A 26,714-nucleotide genomic window follows, 5' to 3' on the forward strand; every position below is an offset into this window, starting at 1 on the left:
ACAATGAAAACAAGATGGCGTCCAAGTTGGTTTAGTACATTTTTAACTGTAAGATTAGGACATGAACCTCTCACACTGTAGCATTCTTCTTTCCTGTTCAAAGCCAGAGCATTCCTTCATGATTCCACATTACTGCAGTACCATCCAATGGGATGATGTGCGGGGAAAACAAGTGCAACATAATTACCACTTAGTCTTAATATCCAGTCATTTGATTAGTGCAACCACCATTTTCGATTATTTAAGAAGCTAGTCTGTGGTCCATTCTGAAATTGTCCCATAAAGGCTGCAGCCATGCTTGCGTTCTCATGGCCGTGGGATCAGGATTCCAATGTTGTAGCCTTTATGCCCCGAAAAACATCCTCAGGTTTTGCCACCGGCAGCACAAACTATGAACAGAGCGTGGGTCAATTCCATTGGAGACAGTAGACCCAGACAGAGCATGCACCTCAGACAGGCATGTAAAGCTGGAACACAATTTCCTAGGAGATTAACCCACTATATTCAATAGGGACCAAATAAAACCTCTCGTACCACTAGGACTCATGGAATGTAGAAGGGTGTTTGCCCACTGGTAGGTATTACACCTGCCAAAATACTCTTATCACTTCCCTTATATGGTCCTCAATGAAACTGAAGGCAAGCATGGTCTTCTGTTGTTGCTGCAGTGTATTCCATGGAGCCATCACTCCATTAATCCTTTCAACAGCCTTGTTCTGCAAGGATTGCCACTATAACCCTTTATGGGTAGGCATTATTGGTTCTACTCTTGTGTCTAGGAACCAACAAAATATGAAGTTAGATTACTCCCAGATAAACCTTGGCACCTGCTTCCCATATGCTCAATGAAAAGGAGCACAATCTGGAAGATGATTCGGAAGATGATTCACCACAATGCCTTCATTACGAGGTTGACAGTAACCTGCCAGTGCTGCCCTTGGGTTGCCGCCAAACCCCTAACACTGATTCCACTGCCTGATATCCTGGTGCCACCGGGTTATCACAAGTACCTGTGGAACGGTAAATCCCCATTCCCATGGAATCCCATAGGATTCCATAGAAATGGGGACCCTGAAGCCCCGGGACCGTTGTTAATGGTGGCGGTGGTTCAGTGAGAGATATGGCCATAGGGGCCTGATTTTCCGGCAGGTCAGGCCTGCAGGGGGATACATGATCCTAACGGTATTCTCGTAATACGGTGGTCCGTAAAGGGTGCTGGTCTGTTGCTACCGGCACCCTTATTTCCAGTCCACCGTACTTGGAATGCGCCCCCTTTGTCTACTGAGGAAACCTCACTCCTGCTCTTGCGTAACCTGGCTTCAGGCTTGCTCCTTGTTCTTTATTCTCTAGAGGTTTTCCATTCTTCTAGTATTGCTGGTCCAGCCTCCTGCCAGTGGGGATCCGATGCTCCACTCTGTCTGTATTCAGTTTCTAGTGTACCTCTTGATATTACCTTGTTCTTCTAGCCAGGTATGTGGTTCAGTGGACTAATGCACCCACTACAGGGACCTGTGTTTGCTCTCATGGTCACAGGTTCGGATCCCAGCAGGTCCACTCAGCCCTTCATCCTTCTGAGGTTGACAGAATGAGTATCATTTAGTTGGGTAACAATAAACATCTGTTATCTGTCAACAGCACCAAGATGCCCCTCTAGGGTGAATGTGCACTCTACAAAAACGCCTGTTATGTTCCTCTGAATTATATTCTGATCCCATTCGCCTGCCACTCACTGCTGCTCGATCTGCTGTCTCGCTCATCGTTCTTCTCACCACCATTTGCTCCCTGCATCGCTGCTACTTATCCTGTACCTTCTGCGATTCTAAGGCATCTGCACTTCAAACACCTTTTTCCCTGTGCGTTGCATTACCTCTAAATGCTCAGGCGCTCTCACTGACAGCATTCGGTTTCATGCAGTAACCTTGGAAAGGAGAGCAAGTGGCTCCAGGGAACGGACAGACGTAGCTGTACAGCACTGCATCCACGTCCATCATCCAGGTAAGCAATACCAAATTGGTTGGAACTCCAGCAGTTATCAGCCACTGGTAAGAAAGGAATCAATTGGCAACTATTGAATGTTCTACAGAATGTACCTACTAAAGTAGAAACTGTAAATGTGAATACGGCCTTTAGCAGTAGCACCGCATAATGCATTAGTAATGGTTTGCCTTATATATAGTTCAAGTCGGTTAAATTCCACAGTAATCACATTTGATGACCACAAATCAAGCCACACTTTATTTTCATTAGTACTACGAGTGAAAGTGCTCTGGGTTGGACATCCCTCTTAGTTAAGGAGCCAGGTTTTCTGCTAGGCAGCTGGGTTTCCTTTCCAGCAGATCTGGCATACACAGGTCAAGAAACCCAAGTAGGTTTCCATCAAGGTTCTCAAGGTGTATTGATGTATATTGATGTATATTAACCTTTTCAGACAGATCGCTGGCAAAACCTGGTGCACTGTAAACAATTGAAGATCGAATTGGCACCATGGTTCTTCATTTGGATTCTAGGTTTTAACGAAGGCTTCTCCTGCTAATGGCAAAGCTGAACCAATACAACAGGGGCAGCTGAGTGACAATTATTAGAAGAAGAATGGTCCTGTAGGCAAGCTCTTGGACTTTGCATGGATTCAGGCAACAAGGTGTCTTTGGTGAATTCATATTTGACAGGCAAGTTGGGGAGGACCAAGAGACTGTGGGACAGTGCAATATGATACAAACCATGAAAGATCTATACAGTGATCCTCAGAATCTTCCCACACTTACCAAGATCCCGACAGATGGAGAGATGCCCCCACATATCCAACAGGTATCAAAGACCTGCCCTATTGCTTAAAATAGAACCCCCACTTCTGGATCCTGGGGAAAGGACAGTGGTACACCAAAACCAGGATTCTGAAGTCAGCACACCCCTAGGCAGGACTTCTTAAGTCTTCATGAGGCAGCAGGACAAGTACTCTTTACAACAGCAAAACTCAGAAAGGATCCATGCAGTTGCTTTAAATGGAAGCAATGGCAACGCACCTCAAAGAGCAACGCGAGGCACGCCAAACACTGGACAGAGTAGAGGAAAAATACATCTAAACCCTCTCTTTATGCACAAACATTCCCCTACTCACTGAGCACCATTTGGCCCCACTTTCCCGCATGTGCCAAACCAACATGCCACTTTTCCCAAATGGGAAGTGAGCTCATTTTGCCATGTTAGGTACAGCGCAGCGGCAGAACAGGCGGTGGTAACGTTATGTGATGGAAGGCGAAGGAGTATGGCAGCACAGGACTGGGAGAGGGGTCAGAAGGAGAGGCACAGAACTAGTGTCAACATGGGTGGGATGGAAGTAGGGAGGATACAGTGGTCTCCCTGAAACCCACGAAGGTGGCAGAGAGTGTGTGTATTGATATGGGAGGGGGCGGCATCTCCCCCACATGATGATGGAAGATTAGAGAAGGTTTATGGGTAGCAGGGCATAGGACAGCACAGGAAAGGAGTGTGTGGCAAAGGCGGCCTGCACTGAACGCACCTAGAACTACTTAGCGAGAGTCACGAAGTGGAACACCTCCCCATACACATTCAGTATCTAGGCTGGCACAGTCAAAACATTTCATCTGAATAATTACACTGGAAAGAGCAAATCGAAGTTCCCAAGGCAAATTTAAACAAGAAGGGCCCATGGATTTGAGGTTCCTTAGGTTGAACCCCTTTTACCTTGTAAGCGGATTCAATTCAACACTATAGCTAAGTCAATGCCTAGTCTGGGATGCTGATGGAAACCCTTATTGATATATTTTTATGTCTAGTTCATGTTCTCTGGATGACAACCCTTATATCACACCCCTCTCTTAGAATCCCCCTGACCCCACTGAGCCAAGAAGCAGGTTTGTTTTGCAAATTAAAAGGTTTTATTTGAAAAATTAAATAATATATATATATATATATATATATATATATATATATATATATCACTTCTATAGTAAATTAGTAAATTAATATTTGATAGCACACTTGTGAAGATGATAGTGATCAACAATGGATAATGTTACAGTGGTACACTCTTTTTGATGGCTTAGAAGTGATATAGAGAGGATGAAGTAGCTGAGAATGCTTTTATGGCTTCAAGGACAATGCAATGATGAATAAAATGCAGTACAGAAATAACTTGATATGATTTAGCAAAAGATAATATAATCACTTTTTCTCTGGCAATTCACCCCCCACCCCACTTTGCAATGTAAGAAATGGAAGGAGGAGCATACTGTTCTCAGGAATGCAATCAAATACAATACGAAATTCAGTTCCCCCCCAGCAAGCTTAGAGGAAAACAGGTAGAAGTTTGAAACACAGGCCCCAAAATGCTTTGAATGTGATGACAATGAAGTGAGAAATGTGCTAAAAATGCGTCTAATTCCCTCTAGAGGTTCAGGGTGGGTGATATCTAGTTTATATTAGTTCAGGCTCACTTTAGCAATGCTCTATGAGTAACTAGCAGGTTAAATCGAATTTTAGCAAAGGAAAGCAAGGAGCTGCTGATTTTTACACGTGGCTGAAATTGTGCAAAATGTCAAATCATGGCAAATTTAATCGCGTGCGTCGAGCTTAATTACGGGGGCCCTATAAGGAATAGCAAGTCGGTTCTAGGTTCGTTGGAAAGCCTAGAATCTTAGCTTTAAATTTCACTCCTAGCACAAACGGTTCCGGAGATACGGCCGATTTAGTCAAGGTAGTTTTTCGGATTTGAAATTTTAAAGCTCAGAATGACAGATGACAGTTTTCAGTTTTAAAGATGACAGAATGACACGATTCTAGGAGGCAGTTCTAATAGGCTAAAATAGTTTGGATTAGATTATTTTAAACTAAGAGATTGGTTTTGGCACAGTGAGTACTCACACTATATTTTTGAAATAAGCCGTCAAGGTCTGGTCAGGTTGGACGGGACTTCCGGCGGGTGGTTCTGAAGTCCCGGCTATCTGGGTCAGCTCTGCTCTCTGGGTCTGTCAAGCACCGGTTCTGCTCACAACGGTCTGGTTTGTGGTTCTCTCTGGTTCCGGATACAGCACTGCTTTCTGGATACTGCTACAGGTTCTTGCAAAAAGTTCTTGGCAAAAAATTCAAACAGCTTGAATAGTTTGGTTGGTTTTGAGGCCTGCTGAAGAGGATTCTGGAGTTAATTTCTGCTACGGGTTCTGGAGATTGATGGATTTGAAGTCTGGATCTCTGGATGTGAAGTCTGAAGTCTCCCGGCAAAGCGTCCCGCAAGAAAGTGGAAAGTGAATCTCCTGCCTGTCTTTAGTGGTCCTTTTTATGTCTTTAGAAAAGTGGGTGTGTGCGTGGCATAACTGAGCCTGCCCCTCTCTACTTGTCATTGTCCCAATTCTCCCCTCTCCCATGATTGGGGGAAGGGAATGGATTGTCATCATGATGAGGTCTGTTTATGGGTCAGAGGATCCTCCCCTTGTCAGATTGCACACAAATCTATTTCTGACTCAAATACATATTTCCCAGATACACAAGTGGTTGACATTTCATGTACATATTACAGATGAATTAAGACAGGTCTCTGTTCAAGCCCCATGTTCCTGCGAGCTGGGATTCAGAAATGACAACATTTTGCGCTTTTTGGTCCGTTTACCAATATTTACCAATATCGGACATTTACCAAAAATTACACAAATGTGCGCAAGGAGTATGGACATTAATTGATGAAGTGTCATATTTTTAACATGCAGACATTTGGTGTAAGACCCTATTTTCCGCTAGCAACCCCCCCAGAATACACCACAGGGTCCTAACACCTCTTAAAATGTGCACGGAAAAATCCCAAGAATAATGATATTATTTATATAATTTTGACCAGTCTGCGCTATGAGTTATCTATCTTTTTAAAATTATGCCCTGGTCAAAAAGGGGTGTGGCTTCCCACATCACATGGTGGAATAACTGCTTTATCCACTTCCCCCAAGCTCAGCTTGCTAGCAGATGCACTGCCCCTCCCAGTTTCTCCCAAGAGGAAGCCACTTTACGACTCCCCCAATATAACATTTGCCTGAGCCCAGGACAGGGCTTTGTTCAACCTCCTGCAGTCTGCAGGTACCCCTCCCTTAATTCAATCAGAGAGGTGTCATCTCCTTTTGGCAGGGGCAGCAGGATGCAGCTAGGCCTGGGAAGAGTGGGCGAGCAGGTTTCTCCTGTCAGGGGTAGTTGTCAGGCAGAATTCAGCTAAATGTCACTTTAGTTCCCAGTTTTCTACATTCAAATCCAACTTACATGCAGCTATTTTTTATATATACATAAAATAATTACTTCCATCAAGTCATTTCAGAATATAGTTTTACATTGTATCCACCTCTTAGCAAGTCTTTCCTGACCTGGTTTGGTTCATTTGTTCAGTTTTACACCAAAGTCTGGTGGTTTTAAAACGCTGGCTTTCTGAAAGTGGTGAGCACCGGTATTGCATCCATTTTTGACATTAAGAAAATGAATTCCCCACAGTTCTGGGTTGCTTTTGGCAATCAGCATTGCCATTCCCAATGGTTTCAGGCTTCTGTGTGTGTAGCCCAATGGTGGTTTTAGGCAGTGCCCTCCTGTGCTCACAACATAGGCAAAAATGGGTGGCAACCTATTCTTCATGTTTTCCCTGTGAACTCTCTGGGGAGTTCTGGCCATCATGATGTTTTCAATGCCAGTAATGCACAGTTTTATGGTAGGGCTTGGATGCATGGGTAAAAACATCCCACAACCTGAAGCAAGCCAGCAACTGTGGATGGATGCAAACTACTTTTTCACCTCTAGAGCAAGATTGATGAGAGAATGCCCCTGTGTAGAGAATCCTGCGGATCCCCCACTAACACCGTGCCTAGAGGCTGTTCCCAGGTGGCCAGGAGAGGGCAGACGCTTCCTGATCCCAATCCTGGGGTGGTGTACTACAGGTGGATCACCTGGGTGGAGACCAGGCCCAGGGATGTGAGGAGACTTTGCAGGGTGAGACACAGTATGTTTCCTTAGAGAGGAATACTGTTAACCCAAGTTGAAAAGAGGAACTGCCTTATTGCCATTTTGGTACATCTCAATCCTCTATTAAGGATAAGCATGTAAAACCTGAAAGAGTAACTCCACTTTGTTTTGAACCCAATAAACCAATTGTTTATACATCTAGAGTGCCATATCCTCCACAAGATTAAAGGTTTCTAACAGGAGCAATCAACATGTAACCTTTTCTGTCCCTTCTGTCTCTAAAGGCTTAAACCTTATAATCCTTCCCTTAATCAAATTTTTCTAAGCCATACTACAAGTCCCAGAATTCCTCAGACTCTGTGAATAAGAAGAGGGCTCAAGAGGCAGGCAAGAGTCCAGGTCAGTCAGGCAAGCCTAACAACTCTAAACAAGGTCAGGCAATTAAGCCCAAGAGCCTGTACCTGAATCTAATCAGCCCACCATAGGGGCATAAAAGGCTGCCTGAGAGTGAAGTAGCAGAAAGATGCTGGGGCAGGAGCTGGAAGGTTGGAAGTCAAAGAAGCAGAGGAAGCATAGCACTTAGCCAGCAGAACACAAGGAAGTGTGACCACAACAGGGAAGCAGGAATAGATGGGCAAATTCCAATTGCAAACTCTGGGTTGGTCATGTGATCACAAACCCTGAAGAGCAGTGCCAGCACTGGAGACAATTGAAAGTCTTTCCAGGTGCGCCTCATTGCTGTGTGTGCCGAGCTGAAGTTGCAGATGTTCCTAAAACCCTTGTGCAGAGTCCAGCCGAAGGAAACTGGAGCATGGGAAGCTCTCCCTTAATGAGGACGGATTGCTGACACCCGTGTAGCAGAGGGGTGTGGATCCCAGGAGTGCCCTCAGTAGTAGCAGGGGATGCAGCAAAGTCAGGAAGCTGCCGCAGTCTGCAGCCATTATAACTGACAGTTGGAAGAAGAAGCTCCAGACACCTAAGAAGCAGAAATTCCTTGCCAGTAACTGTAGCCAGCTTTCAATTGTACTTGCTTCGAATTATGAGCGAGTGAGAATCAACCGTAGAAGTGAGAATTCATTTAATAATGAGAAAGTAGCACATGCTTACCTGAAATGCTTGTGTGTGATGGAAAGCCTTACTTTCCCGAGAAGCAGAAATACTTTGTTGCTGAATAGTCGCGTGCCTCTGATTAGCACGGAGAATGCTACGAGTAACTGAAGCAAAGCGAACCTGACTTTCCTGAAGAGTTGCAGGTATTGTTAAAGGGACTGAGTGCATAAGACAATGTTTCCCAGTGATTTGGAGGCTGAGTGCTGACGGAAAGGTTGGAACAAGTCTTTATCTGAAGTCGCAGTTCAATATTAAATTGCGATCGTGCGCGCCTAATTTTGTTTTGCATTGTCAACAATTACCATGTAATGGAGACCAAGTGGCAGCAAGTGGTCTTTTGGTATGTGTTGTCTGCTGTTTATAACAAGCCTTGGTTAAAACTGGAGGAACTTGCTCTCACAGAGCAATTATTCACTGCTATGGGCTTGTGACAGTGCTGCAACATTGTGCTGAGTTGCTTGTGTCTTTATTTCGAAGAGTCACTCTACCAGCTCGCTCACAGAGGGAGGAGCCTCACTAACCCCGGGCAAGGATGAATATTTAAAAATTGCATTTCAGCACAAAGCGCATGCGGAAACCAAGTGTCAGCAAGTGATCTTTTGGTATGTGTTGTCTGCAGTTTATAACGAGCCTTGGTGAAAACTGGAGGAACTTTCTCTCACAGAGCATTTATTTACTACTGTGGGCTTGTGACAGTGTTGCAACATTTTGCTGAGTTACTTGTGTCTTCTTCAAAGAGTCTCTCTACCAGCTCGCTCACAGAGGGAGGAGCCTCACTACCCCCAGACAAGGCTGAACATTTAAAAATATCATTTCAGCGTGGAGTGTGCAAAGACCAAGTGGCAGCAAGTGGTCTTTTGGTCTTGTGGGCTGGTGCAGCGTGTGGTGTGGACCAGTCATTTCCATTTTTACATTCTGCGTGTTACGCTCTCCTCATCGCTGCTGAAGGTAAGAAAAAGACTGTGTTTCTCCCCCTCTCCCCTCTATGTCTCGCAATGCCTCCGATATCTACACTGCATAGCGTGGCTACAAACAATAAACGTAATGCAAGGAAAGGGGCTGGTAAACAGGGAACCGTGCCCAACACATTGCATATTCCACACACCCAAGAGGCTATTACCGCATTTTCTTATTCTAAACTTCCTCCTGCAGCGCAGCATTCCTCGATTTCTATAAACGAGGAATCTGACCAATCATTATCTAAGGCCGTTGATAATAACAACTCAACTTGAAATTGGTAGTGAATTTGAAAAGGGCCTCATTGGGCGATGAACAACTTTTGGCAGGGGGAAGAGACTCTGATGACAAAATTGATACCAATCTATCTAATTCGAAATGGCTGCCTTTGCTTCTCACTGACTCAACGGAAGAGTCTATTAGCATAGGAGAAGGAACCTGCCTAGATGAAAGGACAGAGGGAGGCTTGATTGAGCGTCAGAGCAATTCCAGCAAGCTTGGCACTATGACTGAAGTTCAATCGCTTACCCTCACATTATTACTAAAAGAGCAACGAGCCGGTAAAGCACTTTAATATTGATTTATTCTCTGTGTTGGAAAAAAATTCTTAGAAAGTATGAAAGGTCAAAATATAACTAAGGAGCCTCTGGAAAAGAACACAGAAACTGAAAGAGTCCATTGTCAATGCCTGTGTAAGCCGACTAAAACGAGAGGAAGTAATGACAATGATACATTATCACTGTTGAAGAGGAACAGGAAAGCAGGTGTACTTGGATGGGACTTTGAGGAAATCCATATTCCTATGCCAACGGAGTTAAATAAAGCACTAAAAAACAAACGCTTTCTACCAGAACCTCAGCCCCTAATTGACCTGACCATAAAAATAAACACAGAAAAGGGCAAACCAACCGGCATTCACAAAATCCAAGGTGCTTTAAGCACAAAGCTCTTTCTGGCTGAAAAACATGCCTTAGATGGCAGCATTCGACAGGCCCATTTACACGGCTCCCTTTAGTTTGGTGGGATATAATCACACGCAAATGAGCCACTCACTCAACCTTTACACAATAAAGAACGGCTCAGCGAAGATGAAGTTAAGAACTCAATTGAGTGCAGCACAGTAGGCACTGTTTTTGTGACTAAAAAACTAACCTCCAAGCAGAATCCTAAACTACAGCGATCAGGTGTGGAGCTACAGACCCCGATGCCGACTATACACCCAGGAGCATTGAAAGACAAGAGCACTTGGATGATTCTCGTGGAAACCCGTCCCAAGGCTTACAGCCTGTTATTAAATAGAACAGTTCTTCTTGCTATCTTTAAGCAAATTCCTTACCTAGAGGTTATTCAGTCTATGGATATGTCACAAATGTAGGTACCATCTTGGAACAGCACCACTAATTGGGCATTGATGGAATTTGCTTCGCCATTGATGGTGGCACCATTAAAAATGCATGCGGACCTACTTAATTAGGATTTACTTTAATTGCTTGCAGGAAAATCAAAAGACAGACACATTCTTTTGAGGAAAAAGCTCTGCAGCTCTTTAAACAACTGACATTAAAGAACCCAGAGTGAGAAGCCCTTTGAGCCCTTCAATTTGACATAACACGCTTCAGAAGACCATTGGATGCCAGTGTGCTCACAAAGCGGGACCAATTGACCAGAATCATCTACAACTGGCCTGCAATGTATATCATGGAATACGAGGGGCTTTTGATCTTTCCTCGAACACACTGAGGGACAAATATGATGACAAGCCTCTGATGCATTTATAATCCAAGAAACCTGGTGCACAAAATTCATGGTTTCCAAATTCTTTGTTTAAACACCATTCCTTCTAAGAAACGGCGTGCCACTGGTGGATTGGCCATTGGTGTTAAGGTTAATTTAAATGTGACTCCTTTTTCCTTACTGAGAACATCTTCTAATTTGCTGATGGGTATTTTGAGGTCCGCCTCTCATTCGTACGCTGAAGTAATGATTATCAATATCTACGATCCACTGAATGGCCTTCTAACAAAAGCCATTCAAAATACGGTTTGTAACGCTATTCTTCAATGGCATGAGAAGTCACCAATAGGGCATGTTATGTTGGCAGTAACAAAAGGGATCTGCATTTAGAGGAGGACTCTCCACATCGGGGACCCCTTTCCTGGTCCAATGGTATTTATAAATCCCACTTTGATTACATGTTGAGTAGTTCAGCCCTGTATCCGTGTTTTAGCAATGCCACTATCACTCATAATAGATTGAGTGACCATGGAGTTTTAGGTTGGCATATGAATATCAAAAACCAGCCACTGGCAGTTATGTGCGCTACTACTCCTAACTCTAATTTCCAGGGAAACAGTCTTAGATGGTCAGCGGAAAGTATTAACTTTACCAATTAATTATTATCTCTGGAGTTATCTGATTTGGTTATAGCTTTTGAAAGGTCTGAATGGGATCTTGGAGAAATGGTCTCTATTATAGTCCTACCCCTGCTAAACAAACGGAGAATAAGAAAGAATAATGTGGTTTGCAAATCTGCCCCTTTCTATAATGTTATAGCAGAGCGCAAAACGCTATCCGAAAGGAGCGTAGTGCTGCAAGAGCCAATTCTGAATTAAACCCAGAGGAAAGACAAATAATACAAATAAGTCTGAAAGCAAACTACAGAAATTGGACAAAATAGCATAGGCTATCTCTAAGAGGTGCTAACTAGCAGAAGCAGTTTTTTTGGCTAAAGACACATGATACTAGTGCATTCTGGCAGTTCTATAATGACTTTCGGAAATCATTCCCCCCTAAAGAGATTAATCCCACATCACAGGAGGGATGGTTACACTACATCCAGGACTTGTACTTAATCCCATCAGAGTATATTTCGGAATTCAACCTCGAGAGGCAAGATGATAGTGGTACTACTTTTGGTAGCTATCAGAGTTCCTTGGAACTTGACATCCGGGAGGATAATTTAGTGATACTGATTGTGCAATCTTAATCATCATGGGCTCCTGGCCCCGACGGCATTCCCAATGTTGTATTTAAAGAAAACCCATCACTACGGGCAAAGGTTCTCAATATATTGTTCTCACAAATTATTCAAGCTGGTAACATCCCGATTGGTTGGAAGCGATCCATATTTGTCCCCATTTTTAAGAGAGGCAGTTGACTGGAGACATCAAATTATCACCCATTGGCAATGATGGACTCCAGTCAAAGCTCTTTGCAAAGGTTCTTCTAGAACAACCCTCTCTTTGGTTTGAGGAAAAAGATATCCTTGGCATTTTTCAAACAGGTTTTTGGAAGTGGAAGACCTACAATACGACTACCAACATTGCCATGTTACAATTCTTGATTTCATCATGTTCTAAGAATAAAGGCAATGGTCTGTATTGCTGCTTTGTGGATTTTACAAAGGCCTTTGATCTGGTCTCAAGAGTTAAGCTATGGGAAAAACTCATGAATTTGGGCATAGTTCCACAGCTGTTGTATTTCATTCAATCATTCTACACCAATACTTCTATATCTGTACGCCTTAGATCTGGAGGTCAACATTCACATTATACTCCAACTAATGGTGGTCTGAAGCAGGGATGGGTATTGGGTCCTGATTTAGTCCCCGAACTAAATTCTATACGAAACGTTCTGCCTAAAGAAAACTGCATTAATGTTGTCAGCATTTCATATGCTGACGACAATACTATTTCTGATCCGACCTATATTGGCTTGGAGCGAACTCTAGCTGCTCTCCCTGATTATGCAGGGGCTAACAATATGGTCATTAATAAGTTGAAGACCAGAAACGATGTGCCTCAGTGGTAGACACGTAGCAAAGGCCAAAGCTAAATGGCATTTAGACAATGCTGTTTTGCAAAATGTACAAGAATATTCATATCTGGGTTTCCCCGTAAAGACTGGAGCATCAGCCTCTTCATGTTGAAGCACATGTTTGTGGAAAAGTGTGGCAAAGATGGTTAGTAATAAAGAATTGTATAGAACACAATGGTGGGGGGAACATTAGTGGTTTCATAGAAATGTACAGGGTATACTATACGCCCTTGAAGGTCTGCCAGCTGAGCAAGTACAGTGACTGAGGAAATTCGAAGCAAAAATACTGCAAACTATCATAAACCTCCCTCCAGCTGTCCTGGTTCAGGTTTTGAGGATTCAATATTGTCTGCCCTCTTTATATTCATTGTGGAGTGTAAGAAGAGTGCTATTATATGCTAAATTGGGTAAAGAAGATCGTAGCTCAAATGCTCTTTTACAATTGCTGGGCGATGCCCTACACCCAGTCGCTTCGAATCCTTTTATTGCAGAAATTGCAGAGATTCTCTAAAGATTACTTGACAATGTTGAGTTTTGACCATATTATACTTGTAAACTCTCCTCACTACGAAACAATTATCAAGCAGAAGTCTTAACAATGGGACTTGATTTCTAATATCAAGAAATTGCATCATTATGCACGATATAATGAATATTCTTATCAGAGCTTTTGTGGAGGTATGCCTCGTAGCTACTTAACTAAATGTTGTAACATTGAGTTAAAGCACTTTATTTTGTATTAGCGCTTCAATATTCTTCCCACCAAAGAACATATCAGTTGCTGGAAAGCCTCTGCTCTGCAGGACGCTCTGTGTAAATGCTGTAAACTTGAGATTGAGACTACTCGACATGTCCTAACATTGTGCACAGTTTTGAATGTGTTCTAGAGGAAGGGGTACGGAAACTTTGGAAGCTCTATGGAAAACATCTGAGAAGATCAATTTTGCTCCACATTAACGGGGGCTCAGTCTGTGGTAATGAGTTCAGCTGCATATGAAATTTGGAATAGGGTCATAAAACTATAGAATCTTGAATGTTAGTTTATGAATGTAATGTTTTTAGCATGATACATGTATAGCATCAATTTAATAACAGTATTGAGTGCATGCATTTTATGTCAGTCTTTTGTTTTTCCTGTTTTTATGCTGTAACTTGTTACGTAAACTGACATTTTAACTGATATTTTTAATTGTCACTTTTGCAATGTGCTTAACGTTTATATGTAATTAAACTAATTCACTTTAATAAAAAATAAAAAAATTACCACGTAACATATCAAAGGGTAAACTAACAGAAGAAATACTTAGTAGAGTCGAGGATAGAACAAGCAATGCCCAAACCCATAGTGGGAACTCTATGAAAGCCAAATCTTATTCACATAATAATGGTACACTGGTGGTTTTGAAGTTGCTGAAAGTGTTGATACCCAAAAGTCAACATTCAAAGTTGGGAGAGTGGCACCACCACTTTGGGGAAACCACTGACAACCAGGCATCCATAAAGCTGGGGAAGGGAGCTGGGTGAAGCAGAACCTATAGTAGCTGCAAGACAGGCAAAGAGGCTACCCTTTCTGAAGATATAGAAAGAAGAGTGCCTTGCCAGCCTGTGGAGGTAGAAGATGTCTTGTAGTAATGCCTACTTTTGAAGAGGCCATTAAAGCAGCGTATTGAGAAGCAATAGTAGCAGCAACAAGATTGTGCTTGTCAATATTGGTGAAGTTAACTGTGGGGCCAAGGGAGCTGTTCTCACAGTCACATTGTAGAGGGAAGCTGGTTGAGAGTAGACTGAATCTCAAGCAAGAACATCCTGACAATTGTATAAAAGACTTTGCAGATTCGAGGAGTGAAGTAGTTGTTGGCAAAGTGGGAGAAGAAACCTTTGCCAAATTCATGTGTTCTTTCTTGGAAGGAAGTCGTCCAAGAAACTCCTTTGGTGCTGGCAATTCTTTATGGGACTGTAAAGAAGGAGGTCTTTCACCAAACAAAGAAGAGTCTTTAACCAGTGGATTTTATTTTTGTGAACTTTTTGTTTCCTTGGAACTTTTCAAGACTTTTTTGAGACTTTTCTTTACTTGGAGAAAATTCACTTTGGACATTCTTGGGAGAGCACAATCTGCCCAGGACCACAAGAAGTCATCCAAGACACTGGGTTTTCGGTAACCTTTTATTTATGTTGTATTTATGTTATTTGAATGTTGGTATTGTTTATGGTGAGGGTAAGCTTTGTGTAAGCTAGGAGGTTTCCCCTTTGACCTTAGAATAGGTAGGAAATCCCCTGGTAGAGTAGGATTAGTTAGGATTCCTGTTATTATTCTGTACATAATAAAATGGCAAATCCTGATAAAACTCAATACAGTCATGAGTCTCACATTACTGAACCCTCACACCTGGCAGATAGGCTTTTGGACATCATTTGTCATGAAATTCTACCAGGCTTTCACTAGGGCCGATCAAATACGTAACATCTCTTTATTATCTCCAGAACATTCAAATGGGAAGTGCTGGCCTATTGTGGACATTAATGCTCAGGTGATAAGAAATGATCTGGATACTTGTTTATGTACAGATGGCCCTAGCAAATTATGTGTGGCTGTGTGTCTTTAAGTTCTGAACATACATTTGCAAAGCTTAGTGGATATTGTGGTAGGATGAGCAAGGATACATTGAAGACATGATACAAATGTGTTAGCACTACTTTATTAACAAACTCATGGAAGTAGTTTAATTCAAACCTAAAGGATTGAGGGTTTTCTCTACAACTAAGATGGATTGGCTAAGGAATGGAGTAAGTAAAAGTAGCTGACAAACAGCGTTAATAATGATATTAAAACATAACTAACCAATATTATACGGAATATCAAGCATCATAACTGTCCTATAAGCAAAAGGTTACCGGACCAAAACAAAGTCTAAGTAAATGTGTGTCTCTTTAGATATTCACCACTCACTCCTAGACTTTTCATTATTCTGGACTTTAGCTTTGTAAGGATTCCCAACAGCCCCCCGGACATTACCTTTCCTAGAATTCACAACAGCTGAATCCTGAACCTTGGCTTTTAAGGATTCATAACAGGATCCTCTGATAGGGTTTGAGTTTTCAGGATTCATAATACGTCTCTCTCCTAGACCTTGAATTTAATGGGTATTTCCCCCCCCGCTTTAATCGGGGTCCTTTACAACCGTAAGTATTCAATACTCCCTTGCCCTCCTTCCATGGGCCTGGGTCCTTTACATTCCTTCCTATGGGGTGCACTGGTGGACAGCTTCAGGCCCTGGTTCTTTAGGCTATCTGGGGGTTTGTCAAGGGTAGAGTTTTGAGTATTTATGGGAGGAGTTAGGCGGGCATTGTGGGCAGCACAAATCTCAGGGTTTTCGATTCTCGAATGTAAGCAGGTATGGTCCAGGGGCCTGGAGAACCTGCAGAGACCAGGGTGCCATTCCACTAAAGGTTGATATGTTAATATTATCCTCTGCAGAGTGACAAAAGGGGGTGGAGTTGTTGGAGAGAAAGGAAGATTTTGAAGAAGAGATGAAAACAAAGGGGACAAAGAGAGAAAGGTTGGTGCTGGAGAAAGGAAAGCTCAGGGTGGAGAAACACAGAGGTGTGAGGGAGAGGTAATAGAACGTGGAGGAGGATGCGTAAGATAACAACAGAGTAATAGAGAAGCTTGTGTTTGAGAAAAGTGATGGAGAAACATCAGGAGGGACTGAGAGAGAAAGAGAGTGAGGTGGAGGAAAGAAGAACACAGGAATAAGTAGATACAGAGAAATGCACAGCCAACAGAAATTACACAATCTGCACTGGATAGGAATTACCCTAGCCAACAGCTCACCAAGGGTTCTGGACCAGATCTTGCACTATGTGAAAGCTGGTAGGTGAGAGGAAGGAAGGTGGGGACCCCACCATAGAAGAGCAGGTGGGGAAAATACATTTTCTTTTTAATTTTTTTTTAATTTACTTGTGTGTAATCGCATTTGCAATTTTTACAAGAATGTTACTTGTCAAAAGAGCCACGAAGAGAAGAAACAAGAACGACAAGAAGAAGAAGAAGAAACAGAAGCCACAGGACAAAGTAGAAGACAGGCGAAGACATGAAAAGCGCCACTCCGATGAAGCAGAAGACGCCGATAATGCCGTCCTCAATTATGGGCACATTCAGACCGGACATTGGCCCTCATTACGACCCTGGCGGATTTTTTCCGCCATCGACGGACTTTTCCGCCATGGCGTAAAGTCCGTTTACGCCATGGCGGATGGCGGACTTACCGCCCCATTCCGAGGTTGGCGGGGCGGTAAGTCCCCATTGACCCATTTACCCTTCCCCATTCCCATTTCGGCCCCATAGGGCTCAATGGGAGTGGGGAAGGCGTTAATTACGCCACCGTACATTACGGTGGCGTAATTAACACCAAGGTCCCATAGCGCCATGGATTTCTACGCCCGCAAAAAGCGGGCGGAAAAGTGACCATGGCGCTTTGGGAACTCGTAGTTGGCGGTAAGGGGTCGGCGCAGCTAACGCTGGCGTAAACCCCTTACCGCCAGGGTCCTAATGAGGGCCATTGTCTTTCAATCGCAGCTCTAATCGGACAGATTTTCAAAGTGCCCGTTTGTGTGGGGATCTTTTGAAAGGCACTTTCTAGGAATTTTACTGTAGCTATTGGCCATTTCGTTTTTTCCCCTGACATCAACCTGTTCCACCATATAGTTTATTCTTCTTCTGTCATTCCAGGCAGGCCTATGCACAGGCTGTTCAGCAGTGCTTAATTTGTGGGGGTGGTTGCCGGTGCCCAACACTGGCACTCTTTTTTTGGGCACCAGAACTTATGCGGGGGCAGCGCACGTGCAATTGCTTTGTTTGTTCTTCCACTTTGCTTTGCTTCGATTATAAATCATTGGAATTTGTCGTTCTGATCTCGATCTCTCTCGTGCTTGTAGGCTGCAGGCCATGGCTGGCTGGGCCTGGGAGGGGCCAGCAATTGCAATGAACAACAAACTGTTACAAACAACAGCCAATGAAAACTACCATTCTGTTGTTACTATGCAGTATTTAATGCATTCTGTATAGTAACACAGAATGTGCAGTTTTCATTGGCTGTTCTTCTGAGCCAGTGAAATTACATGGTGACGTGTTGTTGTTGCCAAAGGAGGCAGCGCAGCGCCACTTTCATTTCACGAGTTACTTTGAAGTGGAGGTGTCGAGGCGTGGCGTTGTCTGTCCTGACTTGTGAGAGAGAGAGCCTGCCCTGCTGCACTGCGTGGTGTGGCCTAGTTGCTTCCTGCGGCCCCCTCTGCCTGCTTTATCATTTGTGCGGGTGCCAGTGTGCACACCCGCCCCCCCCCCACCCTGAGGCCCCGACAGGAGACCAAGTCCCAGCCGTCAAAGCAGGTAAGTCACTTGTTGTTGCGTGCGGTGCAGCCTGAGCCTGTCACAGTCAAGTGACCAGGCAAGGAAGGCCAAGGTCGGGGCCCGGGTGGCGGCACAGTCCCCTGGTGGTGTCCTGACTGCCCAGGAGTCAGGACCCCACCAGGGGCCCATCCGCGCCCAGGCTTCTGTCTCTGTGACCTGTGTGCAGTGTGCTGTTGACTGCAGTCAGTGCCAGGCCCATGCCAATTTCTGAGACCAAGGGCCCATGGATTGTGCCCAAAAGTATGTTTTTTACTTTTTTCTTTGAAAATCTGACCTTCCGTGGGGCCGGTGGCCGGGGCCCTGCCCCACGGAAGGTAGGTTTTCAAAGAAATAACTTATTTTGAGTGGCGGCTGTGGCCCATCACTTTGAAAGTGATGGGCCCCAGCCACCCAAATATATGTTTTTTCTTTTAAAATCTTACCTTCCGTGGGGCCGCTGCACCACGCACCTATTTTTGTCATCATCAGGCTCAGCATGGCCGTAGCCCCACCGAAGGTAGCCTAAGTGATTGAGGGAAGGCAGGGCAAAGCCCAGGACCGGGCGGGGCACGTGTGGCAGCGTGGTCCCACTAGTGTCTGTCACAAAAGGAATGAATTGTCGTTTGCAACTTTGGCCACTTTTTCATTGGTGCCGAGCCCGACTCGAGACAATTGTATGCCCCAGTCCGACCCTGGATAGCATTCATCTAAGCTAAACATGAACTTTAAATTTTTGCCTGAGTGTTTCCGTTCTTCCTTTTAATGTTATCGGCCTCATTAGTTCACAAACGAGCTTCAGCGAGGGGACCCGGAACGGTGCACGTATTCTGCCGAAACCGAACCGGCTGCACTTTGTGAGAAAAGCCCATGCAAAGACGAACTTCTGAAATACCATTTCAGACTTAAAGATACACACATTGAAACTAGACAGGGATAAACATGGTGCACGTGCCCACTAATCTGTCGTCATAAATAAAAGCACTAGTTGAGTATTCATGTAAAATTCTCAACCGTCTTTTGCTGTCATTTTTTTACATAATTCCAGCGCATGTTTTCTATCCTGATGTGTGGTTTATACACCAGATGTGACCCCTTGACCTCGGTACAATACGCTCAGAGCATGTGCTCCGAATGAGAGCACATGCAATCCTCAGATAGGGAGGTGGGTGTCTGTTACACCTTGCAGTTTAGGGAAGTATGTCAAGAACATGTCAGTGGGAAGGAGATATCTGAATATGCATTCTCCTCTGGCTCCTGAATATTGGGTGACAAAACATATTTAGTTTTTTAATATGTGTTAAGGTGGAAAGAGGCCCTAAAGCAGAAGTAGCACAGGCCATTGATTTCACAACAATGTCTTGCAGAAATGACTTTTTCCAGGTTATACAACACCATGCTCATGCCTGAAGGAAGGGTGAAGGGGGATGCATTTATGAGATGTGATGACTGATAAGGGCTTGAGAGTAAATTGATTACACAAAACACCTGGATGAGGTGACTGAAGAATGGGCTGAAGGGAGGGTGCACTTCCTGGAGGTAACCGATTAACAATACTTGGTGTACTTTAACAGACTGTCAGATGGGGCAGAAGGGGTAGAGACAAATACAGTGCAACAGTGACTGAAACAGAATGTTTTTTTATTTATTTGCATTTTTAAAGCGCTCACACAGCCCGGGCGCATCGAGGCGCAGTTACAGGAGGAGCATGTCCTAGTTGCGTATTTACTACTAGCCTGTGTTAGCAGTTGCTGCAGCGCCAAACATGTGACATGGAGCAGCAGCAGTGTGATGGGCTGGTGGTGGGCCGATCTAGGTAGGTCTAGCACTGAACAGGCGCGGCCGTCACGCCCGCGCTGAGGGTGGCGCCGCACCGGGCATTATGGGGGCCAATATTTTTTGGGCACTGGCACTTATTTTTTTACAAATTAAGCACGGCTGTTCAGGTAAGAGGCTCTTACATCTGTTAACTCTGAGCATTGAGTCAGGAGATGTCTTATTGTTTCCAGTTGGTTTGTCTGGGCACATAGTCTGCAGTCTTTGGCATTGGATTGTAGCCTGATTGCCTGAATTTCACGTGTCGGAAGAAAATTTAAACGTGCTCTCATGTATGTTTTCTTTAGCTGTTTATTTGGGAATTTAATACAGTAGGCCATGGGCACTTTCAGTCTGTTGAAGTTTGGAGGGAGAAGCTTGGTAAATTTGGTTTCTTGGGCTTTCTCAAGGGTCTCGATGCAATCCTGGGCTTCCATTTTGGATTTTACTCTGACTGGATTTGCTTTTAGATCCTCTTCGGTACATGCGATCTCAGTTAGCTTCTCTCTTATCTTGTCTACCCACAGATTTAGGATGGTCAGGTGTCGATTTGCTATTTCAGTAGCAATGATCTTGTGAATCAGCGGACTGTCAGGTACGAGAGTGTTTCTGAACAGTTGTTTTGCGCATTGCGCATTGCTGCACTATTGCTTCCAGGGAGAGCAGCCCAAGTTCTCGCCTAATGATCTCCATTGAGGTTGCATTTGGTAAACCTAGTACCGATTTCCATATGTAGCTCTTTAGTTTCCGCCAGATTGTGTTAGGCATGCTCAGGGTTGCACCCATTCCGTAGGTGAGGGTTGGTACTACTTTTCCTTTGTAATACTGTATCGCTGGTACCAGTGAAAATGTGCCATATTTTCTATCAATAGTTTTAATTTGTGCTGCAAGATTTTTAGCTTTTCCCCATCGTGCTGTTTGCATTGCTGATTCATTCGCCGAGTGGTCAATGAACACTCCTAGATATTTGAAGCTTGGTACTACTTCGATTTCGACTTTATCCAAAGCCCACTTGTAGCTTGTCTTGATTTTCGTGGCACTCTTTCCGAGGATCACTATTTCCGTTTTATTTTTGTTTATTTTTAGATTGTTTAAATGCATGTATAGAGCCAGGTTGGTGAGTTGGCGTTGTAGGCCAATTTGGGTCTGATCTAGGAGTATCAGATTATCTGCGTACAGTAGACGCGATATATTAATGTTTCCCAGCTTGGGCGGGAAGAATCTGATTTATGATTCAACTTCTTTGAGGTCCCCCGAAAAGGCAATGAACAGCGCCAGGGCCATAGGGCAGCCTTGCTTCACTCCAAGTTCCGAGGGTATCTCTCTTGATAAGAGTCCTTGGTTGTTTAAACGCACTCTTAGTTTTGTGTTTGTGTGTAGGGCCATCACTGGGTCGAGCACTTCCCTCTGACATTTCAATTTTTCCAATTTGGTCCACAGAATTTGCCTGTCCACTCTGTGAAAGGCCTGTGACAGGTCTACAAATGCCAAAAAGACTGTTGGGGAGCCTTGCTTGACCTTTCATTTTATGAGGTTTAGCATTGACCTTTGATTTTATGAGGTACATTTCTATTTTGCAGCCCAGGTTCAAGCCTGTTGTATGCTCCTTAGGGACCAGAGCCTTTGTTGGGCTCCTGAAATTGTGAGGTGTTTTTGTGACTCCTCTAGAATGATACAACCCTAATCACAAATTGTTGTAGACTAAGGAACCTGGAATCAGGACTAGAGTCCGACCTTAGTTTAGGGTTTGAACATCCCTACAATTGAATTGTGTTTTCCTTGCAGCGCTCCACAGTTATATTGAGGCCATTGGGCGAGTGGCGCAAGATAAACATTCTTTAGATAGATAGATAGATAGATAGATAGATAGATAGATAGATAGATAGATAGATAGATAGATAGATAGATAGATAGATAGATAGATAGATAGATAGATAGACAGATAGATTGCTGTTTTGTCATAGCCACTTCCTGATAGATCCTAACAGTCTTACTTCATCTTCTGTGTTGGACTCCAATAAATCATGGTTGAGAGCAAACCTATTTGACGTTGAGCCTTCTGTTGATCCTGTCGGCCTCTGACAGATCTCCAGTAAGAGACTTTCCACTGTCCCCAAGACCCAAGTCGAGAAGTAAGAGCAAATGTGCTTGGAGCAGAAGACGAAACCATAGGGCATTATTCTTTCCCTCCAAATCTATAATAGCTAGACATGCTACATTGGGAACAATATAGTTAGGGATAATGGTTCTTTGAGTATTATTGACCTGGCTCTCTAATCAACAGAAACATCAGTTCTGATTGCCTCGAGCAGCTGGAGTGTTTAAGGATATAAAGTGGACCTTGCAGAATTATGGATCAGGGGTTGGTAAACCACAAGCTCATGACACTAGAGGAATACATGTTCTTACTCTTGTTTCCAGGCTTTTGGTGGAACAATCCGTGATGATGCATTTGCACATTGCACAACAGAGAATAATTAGGTTTCAACCTGAATGCAGAACTGCATTATATCTTTGTTCTGGCCATTCTGTGCTTCTTTGGGCCTGCTCCTTTATAAATTGAGCCTCCAATATTCCACTTGTAGGTTCTAAAGTGTGCACTCTAAATTGCTGTGATTCCAAAAGCTACCGGAGTGCTTATGATATTAAAGATGTCTCCAGAAATGTAAAGCCTACATTTCTGGAGACATCATTAATATCACAAGCATTGGCCTTGCCAGCTCAGCTTATATTCAGCACAAGTCTGAAGAGTTTGCTGATGTGTTTCTCAAGCATGAAGAGAATGTGTTGCCCCCCACCCCCATGGTGCATTTCTTTGTGCAGTTGGTTTGTATGCGAGGGCGGCTCAACGAGGTAAACAATAAGAAACGGTGCGTGTCCTCCCTTTAATTGATGACATCGTGTAAACACTTCCTGTGCCACCATCTTTACAAAATTAGATCTTGTAACCACTTAAAAAGCAGAAATTAACGACAGATTGCAAAACACCATTTCGGCATTTTGTATCTGTGAAAGGAATAATGCTTTGGTGCAAATTGGGAACTGCCCTTGTAATTTGCTAGGATGAATTGGAAACTGACATGAGGCATTTGTTTAACGGGAATTGGATACTGGTATAGTATATTTCTGAGGTCCATGTTAAACTGGTCCGCAGAAATGTGTTCAGGGCAATACAAAACAGACATGGCAATATTGGCAATGTAAAATTGGACTAGGACAGTTTTCTAGAAGTAATGTAAATCCGTCCTGGTATTTTTCTGCGGGCAATGGCATGGAAATGTGCTTAACTGGAGTAAGGTGAAACTGGCACAACAATTTTCCAGGGAAAATATGACACTGACGTAAGGGATTTTTCTGGAGGCAGTGCAATCATGCCATGGTAATTGTCATTGGTAATATAACATTTACATGGGTATCTTGTGGGGCTACTGACATGAAAATGTGCTTAACTGTGGCAAGGCGAAACTGGCATGACAGTTAGATGGAAGCATAGATTAAGAGCAGGGGGGAATTGGAAAGGCACAGTTAATGGTAGCTTGACCATTTTCTTTTGTCAGTGTAGAAACTGGAATGACAATGTGCTTACCTTGGGTAATTTGCAATGGGGGACCTTTTTTAGGATGCCAGATTGGCATCTATCACTGTGATTGAGATGTAGAATTCATGTCTGCAGCGGTACACGAGAGTAAGTGAAGAGTTTGAAGGGTCCATAAGTAGTGTACATAGAGGTCAGATGATGCTTTCGCTTTGAAATGGCAATGACTATGAGCCTCTGATTTTGTTTCCTTGAGATGTTATGAACTACAAGTCCCAGAACATTCAGTCAGTACATAAAAAGTAGCGCGGGAAACAGGGAGTATCATGTTTCTGTGGGTAACAGCAGACACATGTGCTGTTTTACCTGCAAGGCGTTTTAGTAACTTGGTTGATCACTTCCGGTGTAGGGGTAAGCTGAAGAGAGAGAGGGTTTTTTCCAAACCTGCAAGAGAATATCGCTCAGTGAGAAGAAGATTTTTAAATGATTTCCTGTAGCACAGATTGAAAAACTCTTGAGATTCTTTTTATAGTTTGTTTTGTTGCTCTCCATTATAGTCCACCTGAAAAAGGGCTAGTCACCCTAACCATTGTTGGTTTAAAGCAGTGGAATGTCTAATTAATTGTAAACTTACTAAAAAGTCATAAACTTTTAATAACCGAGCAAAACTTAAAGAATTAAAAGTATACCAGAATAAAATCATGGCTTGAACAAGCTAGGTGAGTCTTAAAGTGTCGCTATACGACTCTGTTTTTTAGAAGTTCTTGACCTGGTTTTAAGGGCAAGTCCCAGAGCCACCCGACTTTATGAGTGCCGATCGACTACCGATCAGAGGCACACTGGAATAAAACAGCAATTGTGATTTTTTAAAGTTTTGGGGCCAATCCTGGTGGCATTTTACAATAGCTACAATTAGTGCAAGTTTTACTGTTATACAATTTATGAGCGTGCTAATACTAGGGCTTGGAAAACATCAGCTTGATCAATATTACTGGACAAATTGAATCCTATGGCAAGTTTTTGTTTGCATAACAGGATTCATCGGCAGCCCAAAAGAGCACCCAAACTTGCATACAAGGGACAGATTTTACCTTGGCAGTCCAATCAGAAATGCTGAATCTTTATGGAGATTCACCAGGCGCTGGGAAGGTTCAGTAGCCCAATGGAAGGACCAGCTGAATAACAACTTCCATTTCAGAGGAGCCTGGGTAGATTCCGGCAGGGTCGGACTGGGACAAGAAATAGGCCCGGACAACAAAAAAAGTGTCCCACACCTCGCCTCAAAAAAGTGGCCCACCCCTCACCTCAAAAAAGTGGCCATCATCCGTGAATCGCATCAATTCATGACTTTTACAGAAAATGCTACATATTGAGGGTTCATGTGTCTGTTACATTACAACACAACTCATAAAATAACATTACTTTGCATACAGTTCTGTGACAGGATCCGTCCACAGCTCTGAGGCGCAGGAGTGGCATGAACCAACCACCCCAGTGTGGTTTTGGGACCTGCTGCAAGTCAATGCTTACACAGGGCTCCGCAACCCCAGCAGGGAAGGAGGGTTAGGGTAGGGTGACAATGGTTGGATAGGAGGGGGGTAGGGAAACCGGAATGAGGTTTAGGGAGAGTTTATGGATAGGTTGGGGATGTTAGGGTAAGGGTTTGATCATTGCGCATGCTTCCAGCTAGCTGTTACACTCATAGAAACACACGTCTCTGCTTCTGACTCTATACACATATACAACATCACTATAGCAGTATACAAAGGCACAACGACATAATAAACACACATGAGGTAGTGCAGCACTTAGCTTAGGTTAGTTGTCACCAGGGTGTCCCTTGTTGTCTCTTGCGATTTCGTTGTGCCAGGATGTGTCGTAGTAGCTGTTCAAATGCTGCAATAAAGTGCTACAATTAGTGCACATATCAAACACTGCCACATGTTCCTGTTCACATGCTTGTACACATGCAAGAGATTTAGAGAGGTGCCGTACGCAAGTGGCTACTAAACATGCACAGTAGGGCTTACCTCCAGTAGCTTTTACAACCCAAACTCCTCACACTCATCACCGGAACTAGTACAGCTACAGCCTTCAACATGCCCAGCCCCACCCAACCCCCCTTAGCTCACAATGTCCATACTATAGGCTTCGTTTCGAAAGGCATGTAACACTGGAAACTGAATGCGGAAAGAAATGAAAAAGAAAAAAAGGAAACACACCGTGGATGCACTTCCAGGTTGTTTCTTTTTTACATCTTTCAACTTGACGTGTAATCAAATGCAATAAACTTATCCCCTCCTTTCCATAACAACGACCATGCCACAAGGCAAATAGAAAAGCCCCACCATATGAGCCAGTTTCCAAAAGGTTTCCAACTGCATTTAATGTAGGTGGAGAGCGTTCTGCTATGCTAATGACCCCTGGGGTGGGTAAGAACGCAATTGCAGCAAGTCATCAAAAGGCTGCAGGAAGCCAGCGTGTGTCATTACATGACAATAGAAAGCTGACTGTGAAAGGACGAATGTTAGTTCTCCTTTCATGCGTGTGTTTACATACAGAACACAATCAGGTCGATAAGCGGACAAAAACTGCAACAAGCAACCTGACAAAATTATAAGCGACTTTGGGAAAAAAGAAGCCCAAAGTCGCTTATAATATGCGTACATGGCAACACTGGTCTACAGGTGAGGCCAGCAATCGCAAACCTCGCTTGTCACGTGTCTCACACGGGCGTCCCATGAAATCATTCTCCCCACTCACTGGCGTGAAGCGTCACTTAGAGGCACGCGACTTCCTGGAGCGGCCACACCTGTCACCGTGTATATTTAGAGCACCCCGGGCCCAGTTATAGGGTGACAAAGGACGGGCGCACCAAGCAACACTTGTGGCGGCACTGAAACAGGATTGGCCTGGAATAGGAGTCCAAAAGAAACTCCCACATGTAGTACCCGGAAATGCCACAGCCCAGGATCACCTTCCTCGAGTCCCCCGACTCTTGCCAGAGCCTTGCTTTGTTCAGGCAAACCTCGAAATGTGAACGCTCAAAAGTTCACAATCGTAACAGCACGGTGAGATGACTCCATGCCAAAGGGCACAGCCGAATCCAGTTGCGCGCTTTGCTTTGATCTTAGTCCATTGTATTCGATAGAA

Source organism: Ambystoma mexicanum, chromosome 7p (genome assembly GCF_040938575.1).
Source record: "Ambystoma mexicanum isolate Mex_15411 chromosome 7p, UKY_AmexF1_1, whole genome shotgun sequence".
Taxonomy (NCBI): domain Eukaryota; kingdom Metazoa; phylum Chordata; class Amphibia; order Caudata; family Ambystomatidae; genus Ambystoma; species Ambystoma mexicanum.